The sequence below is a fragment of the Coenobita brevimanus genome, unplaced genomic scaffold (genome assembly GCF_032717465.1).
Source record: "Coenobita brevimanus isolate Jiangsu-jjx unplaced genomic scaffold, ASM3271746v2 jjx.HiC_scaffold_173, whole genome shotgun sequence".
Classification (NCBI taxonomy): Eukaryota; Metazoa; Arthropoda; class Malacostraca; order Decapoda; family Coenobitidae; genus Coenobita; species Coenobita brevimanus.
The window spans coordinates 50,171-56,170 of NW_027642592.1; positions in this window are offsets into that span (position 1 = coordinate 50,171).

Here is a 6,000-nt window from a genome sequence, read left to right on the forward strand (position 1 = left end):
CTAGAGCAGTGTTGTCCAAACTTTTTTGCTTATTGTATCCCTTGTAACCTTCTACCATTAAGTATCCCCATGAATGATCATCATCATCATCATCATCTAATCCTGTGTTGCCCCATGAGGGACATAGGAGGCCAGGGCTAGGCAAGTTGGTCCTGGCATTTAAGATGAGAGTGACGAGCCTCACTCATCCCTGGGCGGCATTACATGAGCAATAAACCCCAACCATCCCTTACATATAAACCAACACCAGCTCAATCCGATTGGAGCGCCTTAATTACCCACTAAACCACTAGGCTCAATATTTGGAAGGACATTCTTTTTATCTAAACGCTGTGTCTCCCTTTTTTGATAAGGGCTAAGGTGTTGCCCCTAGGTAGAGGATTCTGATTTTGGAGCGTGTAGCACTTTATGACCGGATGCCTTTCCTGATGTCTACCAGAGACCCTTGGGTGGAGTCGAACCTCTGACCCTTCAGTCAGAGTGCTCTAACCCACTGACCCACGGTTGCTACCCAATGCAAATTATATTAAAAGTCCGCATAGTTTGACTGCTGGACAATAAACTGTTATTCAGAAGAGTAATGGAAAAAGACTAACAATATAACATAAAAATGCTTGAAAAGTATTTACTGTACAACTCAATGTGAAATGTGGGGCTGATATTAACTGATGATTTTTGCCATACTGGGTGGTTAAGAGGCTACTGCAGTGGCCAGGCTTTGTTCCAGGTTTACATTTACACTCAACCCTTGGCTATCACGGGTTCCGCTATAGCGTATCTCGCTATCAAGCCTATATAAAAAAACTACCCAAATACCTTTATCACGCACTAAATGCCTGCTATCACGCACCGCAAATGTTCGAAAATTTCAAAAAGGCCAGGCTCCAGTGCTCCACCCAGCCAACAAAAGCTTCACTCCGTGATTGGTCGTGTGACATCAGCGCCAGCCGAGCACTGATTGGCTGCCTGACCGAGTCTCCTGCCCGCCAAACCATTCAAGTGTGCGCCCTCAGACCGTGAACATTGATAGCAGGAACAATAACTTTTTTATGATAGGACCATGGCCAACGTACCCCCTCCCCATCCCCCTACCATCACCCAACATAATGCTGCGGCACCTGGCAGGGAAGTAAAGAAGAGGAAGAACCTAAGTTATGCAGATAAACTGGAAATGTGAAACTTATAGAGAATGGTGAGACCAAGCGAAGTGTGGGGAAGAAACACAACATCAATGAATCAACTGTGAGGGGTATTTATAAGAATCGTGATCACATCATAAAACATGCTCATTTTTAGACTATTATTTATTAATATGTGGTACACAAAAGGTATCTTAGGGGTAAATATTGAGGTCATGGCACCAATTAGAATTATTACCATAAGTTCTTCAATTCGGCTATCACGGTTTCGGCCATAGCGCAGCCATAGCGGGACCAATTGGGAGTGATAGCCGAGGGTTGAGTGTAGTTTGTTTCTCTGTTTTGCCTTGATAATGCTCATTGCAGAGAAAGATGCTTCACAAAGGTAGGTAGACCCAAAGGACTAAAGGTTTTCCAAAGCCTTCTTCCCTAGGTCAGGCTGCTCCTTCTTTACACGGCTCCAAAACTGTGTGAGGGTTGAGCTTTCAAATTCCAGCTGGCGGCCACGGTCTGAACACATTTCTAACAGTGTTTCCTGAAGGCAAATGGGAAGCTTCTTTATATTATATTCTGATAGGAGGAATGGATTTCTAACCCAATCCAGCTGTACAGATATCTCACATGTGTCAGGAAAGTAAGATTTAAAAGCACAGATAAGTTCTACAATAACTGGTTTCACAATCTCTCTCTCATCACTATTAATGGAAAAACAAGCACTTACCTGAGGAAAACATGTAAAATCCCCCTAAGCTTATCTCCTTCCACAACTATTTTCCTTTAAAAACCATCCATGTTATCATATACATGGAGAATTGCCCTGCAGAGATAAATTTAACTCATTCAGTTTGCTAAATATGTCAGCAAGATATGCCAGATGAGCAAGCCAAGTAATGTTTTAAAAATATGTGGCAAAAGGAGATCCATCATTTCATTTCTGACGGCTCCAACATGCTTGCATGCGTCGGCCTTGGTCACCTAATGGTGGCTCTCCATGCTGCTCGATCTCTGGCAGCTTCCCTATTTAGTCCCTTCACCCTGAGGTCACACTCAATGACCTTGTCCCAGGTCTTTCTCAGTCTACCACTTACTACCATGCCCCCACCATTAACACTTTTCACTTTCTTCATCCAATTATCATACCCCACCCACTCCACATGCCCAAACCATCTCAATCTACTTCTCATCACAACACCAATACACCCCCGTCCCATCCTACCTCTCAACTCATCCATCATAAACCTAGCCCCCCAGGCCTTGCACTCAGGGACCCAGTGCACATCCACCTAACCATTGTCATTTCTGTACGTTTGAGCTTGTGAATATCCTGTTCCTTTATTGCCCAGGTCTCACTACTCCATGTTCTGATAAAAAGGAACCTACCACATCTCACAACTTGATGGATGAAAAATAAAAATGCCCAAATGACCCTCTGGTATGGCAGGAGGTTGATGAGGGCACTGCATTGCCACAACAACTCTGGTTTGTTGGAGGTGATGCTGATGACTTCTGATGCTAGCTGGCTGTAGTCCACTGCAAAATAACAAAATCATTGGAGGCTGGAAGTGCATAAATCATCATCATCAACATTTTCCAATACCTAATTCCCATTTTTCATCATCATTATCATAATCCAAACTTAATTTTCACATACGAAATGAGGTAGGATCCATAGACAAATAAAAAGAATGCACAAAAGTAAGAGTAATTAATGAGACAATCACACATCACCCATGCTTTCAAAAGTAATCCACCCCACAAAAAGTATATTTTGTGCACTGTTCATAAGTACTTATCAACAAAATTATGCAAGAACTGGGAAAATTGCATACCAATGGGAAAAAAAAACAAGCATGGAAGAACAAAGAAAAAATAAGAAAAAAATCTTCACTTCAATCTTATCTGGGCAAAGTAGGCCACAGTTATAGCCATGTACAAAAAGAAGTAACATACAGCTATTGAAACAGCAACAGCCTTCAGTCAATAGGGACTGGATGATGGGGTTTGTAGAGGGGAAAAATACAGGGTAGGACAATGTGAACAAAGAATAGAGGGTATATCTGTGTTGGGAGATGAATTTATATTTACCTTCTGCACTTGGCAAGTGTACCTGCCTCCTTAAAACCATCAGCCAATGCAAATTCTCCAGAGAGTGAACAGAGGGGATGCAGATTTTATCTGCATCAAAGTTACAGAAGCAGGTAGCCATCCATCCATCATCCAATCCTACATTGCCCCATGAGGAGCGTAGGGGCCCGGGGCTAAGCAGTTGGTCCTGATATTTAAGATGAGAGTGACCAGCCTCATTCATCCCTGAGTGGCATTACATGAGCAATCAACCCCAACCATCCCTTGGATATAAACCTTCACCGGCTCAATCCGATTGGAGCGCAATAATTACTCACTAAACCACCAGGTGCCAAAATTTGGTTACATGGTTACCACCCAGCGTAGTAAATGGTTTCCTGGTGTACAGGAAACATTTGGCTTGTCACTCAGTGTAGAGTCACCCACAGGCAGAAGGAAGAGGAAATACTTATGGTAAAAATTTGAGTTTTGTTTTAAATCAGCATCATCATAATTTAATTCTCCATTTTTTATATATAGAAATATATTCACATATATTAAACAGGATGGTTACTAAGTTAAATAAAGAATACAGTCTGCAGATTTTAACCATGGATTTAGTATATTAGTCATTTTAGTCCCAAGTGTCTCATAATTTTAATTCCTTAGCTACACTAACTTTGCGATACTTCAGTAATGCGTCAGCATTGAGAGGAGTGCTAAAGTTGTGTCTCAAGAAACACACAAAAACCAGTGCTCAAATATAGGCTTTAAGGAACAAAGAAGACAAACGATAAATGCAGTAAGTCCTTGATATATGTTGCCTCTTTTTTTATGCCCTCTCACTTTTTTTTTTTTTTTCCCCAGCATGAGAGAGTAGAAGCATGTATGGATAAGTTTGAGAGGAGCGAGAGTGTGCTGTTGATTGGAGACATGAATGGCAAAGTTGGGAATGTACGAGTGGATGGAGTGGTTGGTCAGTGGGGTGTGCCAGCTGAAGTAGATGGGAATGGTAGTGCTTTGGTGGACATCTGTGCTTGTAAGGAGTTGGCAATAGCCAACACCTACTTTCGCCATAAGATGATCCACTGGTATACATGGAGAGTAATGAGGAGGATGGATGGTGAACTTGTTAAACGAAAGGCAATGATAGACTACGTGTGTGTGGATGAGCGAATGAGAAGACTAGTGTTGGATGCAAGAGTGTGGAGAGGGTGGGGGAATGGAGTCTCGGACCATCACATAGTGATGGCCAAGGTAAAGATGCAAAGAAAGTGGTTGAGGAGGCGAAGGGGAAGACAGGAGGAAGCAGCTCCTGTGAGAAGAGTGGAGAAATTGCAAGATAGTGGGAAAATGACAGAGTATAAGAGCATAGTGAAAGAAAGATTGGGAAGGTATGAGCTAGAGCAGATGGAAGGGGTGGAAGACGTATGCAAGATATTCACGGAAAAGATAGGCGCAGCATGTGAGGCGGTTTGTGGAGTGAGGAGGAGATGCAAGGGTGTACAAGGGACAGCATGGTGGAATGATGAGGTGAAACGAGCTGTGGAACAAAAGAAGAAGGCATATGGTGAATGGTTGGCGAGTAGAGGTAGGGGAGAAGATGAGAGAGAGAAGAGAGAGGTATATGTGAGCAGGAGAAGGGAGGTTAAGAGACTGGCGAAGGAGAGTAAGAAGAAAGTGGATGAAGAGTTTGGGAGGAATCTGAGTGTGAAATGGAGGGAGCATAAGAAATTGTTTTGAAAGGAGGTAAAGAAAGTAAGGCAGTGTGAAAGGGGAAATAATAGGGGAGTGAAAGATAGGAATAGTAGATTGTTGGTGGAGAAGAGAGAGAAATTGAGGAGATGGAAGGAGCACTTTGAGCATTTGTTGAATGTAGAGAGTGAAAGCAGTGTGAGTATAAGTGGTTGGGGAATGGCTGGGAGAAGAAGAGATGAGAAGGGAGGAAGAGATCAGTAGGGCGGAAGTAGTGGAAGCGATGAAGAAGATTAAGTTGGGAAAGGCCCCAGGAATTGATGAAGTGTGTGGTGAAATGCTTAGGTATGGGGGTGAGATTGTTGTGGAGTGGATATGGAAGTTGTGTAGATTGGCTTGGGAACAGGGAAGGGTTCCAGAGGACTGGAAATCAGGTATAATTGTTCCTCTGTACAAAGGAAAAGGGGAGAGAGAAGTATGTGGTAACCATAGGGGTATTTGCCTTCTTAGTGTGACTGGTAAAATATATGGTAGAATATTCACTGATAGGGTTAGGCATATGACAGAGGAGCTAGTTGGAGAAGAACAAGGGGGATTTAGGAAGGGAAAAGGGTGTGTAGATCAGATATTTGTTCTAAGATGTTTAGTGGAGAAGTATCTAGAGAACGGAAGGAAAGTGTATGCTGCCTCCATGGACTTGGAGAAAGCTTATGACAGAATAGATAGGCAAGGTATGTGGCAGGTATTAACAACATATGGAGTGGAGGGGAAATTGTTGAGTGCTGTGAAGAGTATGTATGAGGGAGCTAGGGCTACGGTGCGAGTGGATGGTGAGCTGAGTGAGCTCTTTGATCTCAATGTGGGACTGAAACAGGGGTGTGTGATGTCTCCATGGCTGTTTAATATATATATGGATGGGGTTGTAAAGGAGGTGCAAGGTAGGGCAGTGGATGTGGGGCTGGCCCTAATGAATGAGGGTGAGATTTGGAAGCTTCCGGTGTTGCTGTTTGCTGATGATACAGTATTGTTGAGTGAAGATGAGTAAGGATGACCACTACTTGGTGGTGGCCAGAATCAAGGTCCAATTAGAATGGAGAAATAG